The sequence below is a fragment of the Quercus suber genome, unplaced genomic scaffold (assembly GCF_002906115.3).
Source record: "Quercus suber isolate HL8 unplaced genomic scaffold, Cork oak 2.0 scaffold_3B, whole genome shotgun sequence".
Lineage (NCBI taxonomy): Eukaryota > Viridiplantae > Streptophyta > Magnoliopsida > Fagales > Fagaceae > Quercus > Quercus suber.
The window spans coordinates 2,943,682-2,952,493 of record NW_027071805.1 but is presented as its reverse complement, the minus strand read 5'-3'; the positions used below and the strand labels follow the sequence as shown (position 1 = coordinate 2,952,493).

The 8,812-nt window shown below is 37.9% G+C and overlaps 1 long non-coding RNA gene and 1 other non-coding gene across 3 annotated transcripts in view; one reads left to right on the top strand and one right to left on the bottom strand.

Moving 5' to 3' along the window:
* Window positions 1-1,664: 1,664 nt before the first annotated feature.
* Window positions 1,665-4,546, bottom strand: LOC111994533 (uncharacterized). Its single transcript, XR_010627644.1, has 3 exons — window positions 4,401-4,546; window positions 2,098-2,198; window positions 1,665-1,972 (listed from the first exon to the last, which is right to left on the bottom strand). It is a non-coding gene; the product is annotated as an uncharacterized LOC111994533 (transcript).
* Window positions 4,547-5,150: 604 nt separating this feature from the next.
* The window catches only part of LOC136066191 (uncharacterized), a 9,354-nt gene continuing 5,692 nt past the window's right edge, over window positions 5,151-8,812 (top strand). The window contains exons 1-3 of one of the 2 annotated variants that reach the window (XR_010627648.1): window positions 5,151-6,886; window positions 7,596-7,623; window positions 7,926-8,812. The exon at window positions 7,926-8,812 is cut by the window's right edge and continues 5,692 nt beyond it. This is a non-coding gene — a long non-coding RNA (uncharacterized LOC136066191). Of the gene's footprint in view, window positions 6,887-7,595 lie in introns of both variants that reach the window. The other variant, XR_010627647.1, reaches the window with a different exon arrangement.

Genomic DNA, 8,812 nt, shown 5'->3' with positions numbered 1-8,812 from the left:
TGCTTCCTCCATGGTGTGGTCATGCACGGGTGTGTGACGCCGACCAGATGTGGGCACAGGTGTCTGACGTCGACTAGATGTGGGCACGGGTGTCTGACGCCGACTAGATATGGGACGCTGACTAGATTGACGGCCTCCTTGCCGTTGACGTCTAACTGCTTGCAGACCACGCCCTACAGTCGGTTCACTTGTGTTGCCCGCAGTGCGTGCATCGTCCAATGTCAACCGACCGAGCTCTTCAACAACTCGCAAGGCATTAATACAATCATTGTAGATCTCAGACCCTGGTTCGCACTTCTCCATAATCCTCAACTGTGATTCAACTTGTCACAAGTATACAAGAATAGTGTTAGTAGGTTGAACTAAACTATGCGAAGCGAGGTACATTTATAACAGAACAGTGTTTGTAAACTTACCAAAGTGTCCCAGTACGAGGTCTCTCTCGTAATATGGCGAACAGTGCAAGGACGAAACCACACCATATAATCGTCATTGTAGCTCATATCCCCATGAAAGGGCGGTGCATCGGCAATTGTGGCATGTGCCGCCCATTTAGCAATATGTTTTCTATGTTCAACAGCCCAATTTTTTTCATGCTTGTCCTGAAGTGTTATCTTGTGAAGTTTAGTTGAAGTATCGACATTGATCGGTATGTCTTGCTTCATCCCAAACTGTCAGAGAACATGTTCTGGGTGATGTCCTTCGACTACCCAAAAATGTATGAGCAACATGTTGGACCTCCATATGCGTTGGCCTGCTGTACAATATGCGGGCAAGGAACCCAAATAATTTCTGTATGGCTCCCAGACAATCTGCAATGATCCAACAGATGCAAACAACCATATTAACAATATAATTAGAAAAAATGTGTAACGGATGTGAACAATACATTGCAACAATGTTTAACTCTGAAATAAAAAATGTTTATTCATTGCCACTTGTAAGTACGACAACTACATGCCAAAGCGATTCCTACTTGTAACGCACGATACCTGATTTGACTGTAGCGAAGTGAGCGACAAACGATAGGCGCGTAGGACGTGCATTGGATGTTCAGTTGTTATCTTAGCCCCTTTCCATCTACCAAACAACACAGACATAACCTTCATATTAGGTACTTACATAATTCCCATGTGAAAAAGATAATACAAAAATTTAAAACGGTAACTATCTAAGATCCTACATACCTGATAGCAAGTGGACTTGGGGGTAGTGCCTGGTGTGGATGCCTCATCACAGGACATATGTGTGGAAACCTCTCCCATGCCCACAACTGCACCAATAGCACGGCACCGCCAATCTGCTTAGCTTCCTTCTCTGATGCCTTACAAAGGTGTCTATATAACCAACTTAATGCTGCACTACCCCAACTATATCTCTTTCCATTGCTAATTGGATTGAAAAATTGCAAATACATAATTGATTGCCGTTCGCCAGACTTGTCCATAAACAATATACCAGCCAACATCTCTAGTACGTAAAACCGAGCATACTGCTGCACAAGCTCCTCACTGGCATCAGTCGAGAGAGGGTCCCTAAACCGATCCTCAAGCCATTTGGCTTTTATCCTTGGCCCTTCCATCACTCCAGTGTTCTTAAAGACTGTAACTCCACGAAGACCTCTCGGCGGCCTATGCTGTAGCAAGTTGGCACATAGGTCACCCCAATCATCCATATGGGTATATCCCACCACCGGCAACCCATCTACAGGAACCCCCATTATAACCTCTATGTCTTGCAGCGTGATGGTCATCTCACCGAGGGGCAAGTGGAATGAGTGTGTCTCCGGTCGCCATCTCTCCACCAAAGCCATGATCAAGCTATGGTCAATGTCTATATTTGGGACCTAAAGTAGTCCATCTAATCCTGAATCCGTGATATGAGCGGCGATACGTGGGTCTAACCCACCTTCAAACAGACCTTCAAGCAAACCTTTGTCTCGGTGACGGCAAGTCAGTACACCTGGCACTTCCTGCAAACAGAGCAACTTAGTATTAATAATAGCATTCACTAAGCACAGAATAATTACGCTTCAAACTTAAATGCCAAAAATCTTTCTACTACATATATTGACAACGATTTTGGACAAGTGCATACCTCGCCTGCCAAAGGAGCATCCCAAAGCAAACTTGAACGATGCACATCCTGCCTCGTCAAGACATCCTGTATAGAGGGTCCCGCTCTATGTGGGTCCATATCTGGCATAAATTAAAGGTGATTAATGGCCCATTAGGTCAAATACAAAGCATATTTTGTTTGAAAATACAAAGACTAGCTCCACTAATTTTGAAGTTGCATATTTTATGTTGTCGGTAGTAAGCAAAACTTTCTAGTCTTTGTTTGAAAATAATATTCTAACTGACCAAAGTTGTGACTGAGGATCAATATTATAAAATCAGTCTCTCAGATTCTTTTGCAACTTAACAGCCCTATGAACCACTTATCTTAAAGAGTACAATTATAGAATAGTCATTAGGTGATATTAAAAATATGACTACAATCAATCAATCATGATTATTGATTAAATATAAATACTTCAAAAACTTATGGTTAAGAATGTGGATTGATCCCTCACACCTAAAATCTCTAAACTGCAATTACAACTACCTATCTTCCCTCACCCACCAATACTTACCACAGCTCTCACATTTATCAATTCAGTATCAGCCTTAGTTATGACCTAGATAATGAAAATTTTCATTCAACTTTGTCTATACAATAATTCAATCAAAACAAAGAAAGAAAGAAAGAAAACCCTGTTCATTGAGTATCATGTCCCAAGATTGATCATTATTTAAATTGCTAGCAAATGTACTATGGCAGTGGGACAAAACTTTACATGTGTGCCTCAGGCATGAATTTGAACTCTTAAGTGGCCCACAAAAGTTAATTAAATTGAATTTGGTAGGTGTGTGCACAGTGTACAGCTTAAAATCAAGCTTGCATATTAAATTTGGCCAAAACCATAGAGGAACACAAAGTAACACAAAAATCAGTGTTGTTATTAAATGAGTGACAAGTTTTAATATGAGCCATATAAAAAAATTATAGCATAAATAGGTTACCTTTATCCTTTATTCTTTATTCTTCTTTTTTTTTTTCCCCTCACTGACCTATCTATTAACCCCCAATCTAGGTATGAAAACTTTTTGTATTACCATTTTTTTTATGGTCCTCTACTGTAAAACTTATCAGGATCTATATAAAGTAGCAATTACCAACCACATGGGTTGCCCAACAAAATTACTCTCAATTTTTTTTTTAAAGGCTAAGAAAGAAATTGGCTTTGTCAACAACTGCTTATTCTTAGAATACAAGCTAAATACACATCCACTGAACTCAAATTATCTTCTTTATCATTTCAAGTATTAATGTGTACCAAAGAACCTTATGCTCATGATATCTTTCAAAAAGGTCCACATCCACCACAATTTCAAGATTTCTAGTACCTTTTTATGTGTCAATACTCACTAGCGGTTGTTATGTATCTAGCTTCAAAAAGGAAGACTCTGTTGTTTCAACCTAGTCATTGTCACCAACCTTGAGGTATAATAAAAACATGACAACCACAATTTTGAGTCATATCCATTACAATTTATAATCTTCAATATTTGTTTTTTTAATGGTTCTAAGTAGGACTAGAGAGATATGTTTAATGTGGTCCACTTAAGGTTTTTATTATCATAATTATTATTTTATTTATTTATTTAATATTATAGTTGTTGACAAATAAATATAAATACCCATAGAAACACTTATCTAGTGAAGACTCATTTGAAAATAACTAGCTATAACAATCATAACTATGAGGTATGTACCACTTTTTTTTTTCTTTTTCTTTTTTAAACTTCTCTCAAACCCTACATATGAGACCCCATTTCGAAATATCATAATTATTATTTTATTTATTTATTTAATATTATAGTTGTTGACAAATAAATATAAATACCCATAGAAACACTTATCTAGTGAAGACTCATTTGAAAATAACTAGCTATAACAATCATAACTATGAGGTATGTACCACTTTTTTTTTTCTTTTTCTTTTTTAAACTTCTCTCAAACCCTACATATGAGACCCCATTTCGAAAGTCATGGATTTTTTTTACATGAGTAATAATAATTCATCATTAATAAAATTTATACTAAATAGCATTTCTTCACCATAAGCACAAAATGGAGGGTGAAATACTACAATACCAATAACTAAGTCCTAGTCTCAAATTTATTGGGGTCTCAACAAAGTACTTAGAGTTGGTCATATGCATTAGCTCATTCTATTCTATGCATTAGCTCAAATTTATTGGGGTCCTAATCTGTGTTTTTTTCCTCAATATTTCTAATTTTCAATCCATTAAAATTTCAAATGAAATACATAACCCTAAAACTAAAAAACTGACCTTAGTGCGAGACAATGAGAGAGCTGAGTGAGAGGTCGCCGACGAGAGTCTTCCGCCGCCGATGGAGTGAGGGTTTGGGGTTTTTATGTTTGGGTGTGACGGAGAGTGAGAGTGTTCACAGTAAGCTAGCTGAGTTCAATCGCCGACGAGAGGCTTCTGTCGCCGACGAGAGTCTTCTGCTACCACGGGTTTTCTGCCGCCGTCGGTGTGAGGGTTTGGGCTTTGTGTGAATGTGTGAAGGAGAGGGAGAGGGTGAGGGTGTTCTGGTATTCTGAGAGTGAGAAGTGAGTGAGAAATAAAAATGAGTTTAAGTGAACCTGGGTAATATTTTAAATAGTACTCGAGCTTCCTGAGCTCGAGTACTGTTTGGAATTTTTTAAATCCAATTGCTAGAAGCAATTGGTGCCAATACAAATTGATACCCGAGTTTAGTGAACTCCGGTATCCCATTGAACAGTACTCGAGCTTCTTGAGCTCGAGTACTGTTTGGAATTTTTAAATCCAATTGCCATGTCAGCCATGCCACGGTGGAGCTATAAAATGTAGTACTCGAGTTCACCAAACTCGAATACTTAAAAAAGTGGTACAACACCAATTATTTCCGAAACAGTATTTTTTGGCAAAATATTTTTAAAATTGATGGTAATGGGCCATTTTGGCCTCCAAATGACCCCTTTATTCTAAATTCAAAAAAGCCCAGCCCAACATTACACTTATTTAAACATCCATACCCAGCTTGGACACAGCCAGCGGCTCTTTTGCCCTCTCTCTCTGTGCGTTTTGAAACCCAGAAAAGGAATAGTACTGAAAGATGAGTGATGGCTTGTCGTTGATTCTAGAGTATTCACATCTGTACATATTCCTGTGCGACAGATGTGTCCAAATCTATTATTTGAGGAATACTCTAGAACCCATTTTTCATCGATCCACCGTACATTTTTGACACTATTGATCTTCTCTCTCTTCTCTCTTTTTATACATTTGGTGACCATTACTGGGTACACTGATGTGGCAGTGGCTGTGGCCGCGGCGCAGAAGCACCCAAGCCCTCCTGTTAAGACCGTTGATACTCAGTCTGTTTTAGATTTGGGTTTGTCAAAAATTTGGGTTTTTTGGAGGGGGGCATGCCTCCCCTCCTCCCTCTGCCATTGGGAACATCAATGCCATTGTCAATGCTTGACATTGATGACAAACGAAAGCTTCAAAAAGTTTTCTTCTTCTTCTTCCTTTTCTTTTTGTTGAATGAGGTTTTTGAGGATGGATTTAAAGGCATGATTTTAAGATATGTAATTGTGGCTCTATGTAATCCTTGAAACATTTAAGAAAGAGGTTTTAGGAATGGTCGAGGCAGTAGAATTTGAATAATTTTTTTTTTTTTTCATTAAAGATGTTTCTCTAAGCTTGTGGGGAAACCTAAGGTTTTGGCAGATTCTAGATGGTGAAGCTTGCGATTTCTCCTGTTCTTCTTTGTTGTCTGCTATTTCTGTTTTTTGCCAATAATTTTCTACATCATTTCTATAAGTATTTATCTTAGTGGGCACATGGAAAACGAAAAATGTTAAAAGAGGATGTTGGTAAATAATATTAAGTTATATAGTTCTTTAGATCTGTAGGAATTTCATGTAACGAGATCGCCGCTTCTATAAATTCACTATTGGAAAACAGACAAGGAGGCAGAACCCATTAGTTAGAATCAAGGAAGCGCGGATGCATCCTAGGTTAGAATAACAAATCAACTAGCTCTTCCCCCTTGATGATTTTGATAGCCCTGATGAGGAACTTGGTAGGTGACTTTTTAGGGGAAACATACACTTATTGTGCTGTATGACCTATGATCTGTGACTGGTCCCCCCTGACTATCTTTTAGTAGTTGTTCAAATATGTCAGATCCTTGTCTTTTTTTGTTCTTATCTAGTTTTCAGGATCTGGTTGTAGTTGAATTTCATTGCATTCTATTGTTGGGGCATTGGTCTTGAAGAACTTAAGCTTGTCTTGTACAGGTGAAGGCAGTATATGGGAAGAATTTACCAAAGAATGTTACCCAAGAGTCAAGACCAGCAAAAGAAGCTATTTAAACATCATTGGAAAATCATGAGGGCACTGAATAGGTTTTGTATATTTTGGGGGAGAGGTCTAGTGCCATGAGGGCGCTGAAGAATACAGAAAAATACGAACTAGATGGTGATCATGCATTTGTTTCTTAATGCATTTTACTTTTTTCAAACAAAATCAAATTAGTCATTTACATTGCTTTGTTTGTTCCGATTTTCTGGATGCTTTTTGTTGGAGTGTTCCCTTACAAAACCACAGGCAGATCAAAAGTCTGGAGGATCAAATTCACAGAAGGAACAATTGCTTCCAAGTTATCCACCTCGTGTTGGTTATGGTTTGGTTGGTGGTCCCTATAGTGCTCTTGGTGCAGGCAACTGGTGCCACAGGCTTTGCACAGATGATTATTGTTTAAATGTGTCACACTACTCATTTGTGTATGTTCATTTCTTCTAAAGGGAATATTTATGAACATAATATCAGTTCTGAGCCATATTCAGGAACTGTCATGATTTAGGTATTTTACATGAATATTAATTGTTGCTTTCATACATTACTTGTAGGCCATAGCCTGATAAAATATGTTGGTAGTTCTGATTCAAAAGTTGCAGTCTGTTTTATTGAACCTGATATTTCTAGTGAATCCTCCTTTTGTTGATTTTCTTTAAATTTGCATCTCTTTGTGAAGTGGATGGAAACTTTTAGGGTGAACATGCTACAAAACCAAATGCTTTTGCACAATCCTAATGTGTTCAGTTGTGACAAATATATAAAATACAAGCTTGAACTTTCCATTTGTTCGATTACACAATTATATATGCAATTCTCTGGGGAGAAGGTGTTAATCCACTTCTCCAGGGGGCACTGGAATCCCCAACGGGAAACCTTTCGTTGTGCACATGAATCTTTTGTGAAGCTCTCAGACCTTTCCACTCTTAACCCCTCAACCAAAGAAGTTTTAAGATACCAGCTAACCAAGTTAAAGTTAACAGCCCTGAGCAAACAGTTAAGGTAGTAGAAGGGTATTGGCCTTTTGATTCTCTGAGAATATAGATGTTGAAAACTTAAGAATGTTTGAATTGACTTTTTTTATGGGGTTTGTAGGGTTTCTAATGATGTTTCCTTTGTTATTGTCTTATGAAACAGGTTGCAATCTGAATTGATGGCCTTAATGGTAAGAACCTTGTGACTTACTTCTTCTTCTTTTTTTTTAATTTTTTTTAGTCCTGGATGTTTTAAAACCTAAATTTGTCTTCAAGTCTGCTGTGAGTCATAAACTCTTCAGTGTTTTCTATTTTTATTATTGTTCGTATCATGTTCGGTCAAATTTCTTTTAGAAACAAACAAAATTTTAGTATGCTATTGTGGCTAATGGCAGTTAGAACTTCTTGATAAAATCATGCATGCATGCACTAATTTCATTTGGCTTTTCTTCATTAGTAAAGTGGGCTAATTTCATTTGGCTTTTCTTTATAGAGGTGTTTGAATCTTGGCAAGGTAAATTTGGGCAGCATCGCAATATAGATCTTTGGAGACTTGTGCCACACTGTTTGATGTGGTGTATTTAGAGGGAAAGAAATGCTCGCTGTTTTCAGGGATGTGAGCGATCCTTACTAGAGATTAAGTCTTTTTTCTTACACACTCTCCTTGCTTGGAGTGTAGCCCCGCCGCATTTTTCTTGTTTTTCTCTTCCTCTGTTACTTGGTCATTGTAATTTTGGTTCTTGATATTTGTCCCCACAGTACATCTCCAATGTACTCGGGTTGGCTATTTTTTTCTTAATAAATTTTTTCATAGAAGCAAGCATAAGATACTGCCAAGGTTGGAGTGCAAAGAAGCAAGCATGAGATACTACCAATAGGAAACTTAAATAGCTATGGTGCATTTGAGATTGAGATATCTGGAACTATTTGGGTAAGAGTGCAGCACAATGGTTGATGAATAATATTGAACACATTGTTGTTGGGGCAAGTTCCAAACAGTTTTTTACACTCAGGGACGGTGATATTGCTTATGCTCTCTAACGGAGCACCAATTCTTTTGGTTAGTTCTTACTACTAACTGAACTCAAAGTTGGTGGGGCTAGGAGGTCAGTTATTATCCCTGAAGGCAGAGAGAAAAATGGTTGGAGGATTTTCAGGCTTGAAATAAGAAAGGTGATTTATCCTTCCCAATATGCAATGGGTGGTTCTAGTCATCCAAAATTTATTCCTCAGTTGCATAGGCACAATTCGAAGGTTCAAAACTCTAGAATTTTTGCTGAAGCTGTGCAAGGCTATCATGTAAAAGTAAAGGATAGAAAGCAGCTAAAGCAGTTATGTATTACAGATAAGGGGAAGACGACACAGTTAGGAGAGGAGAAG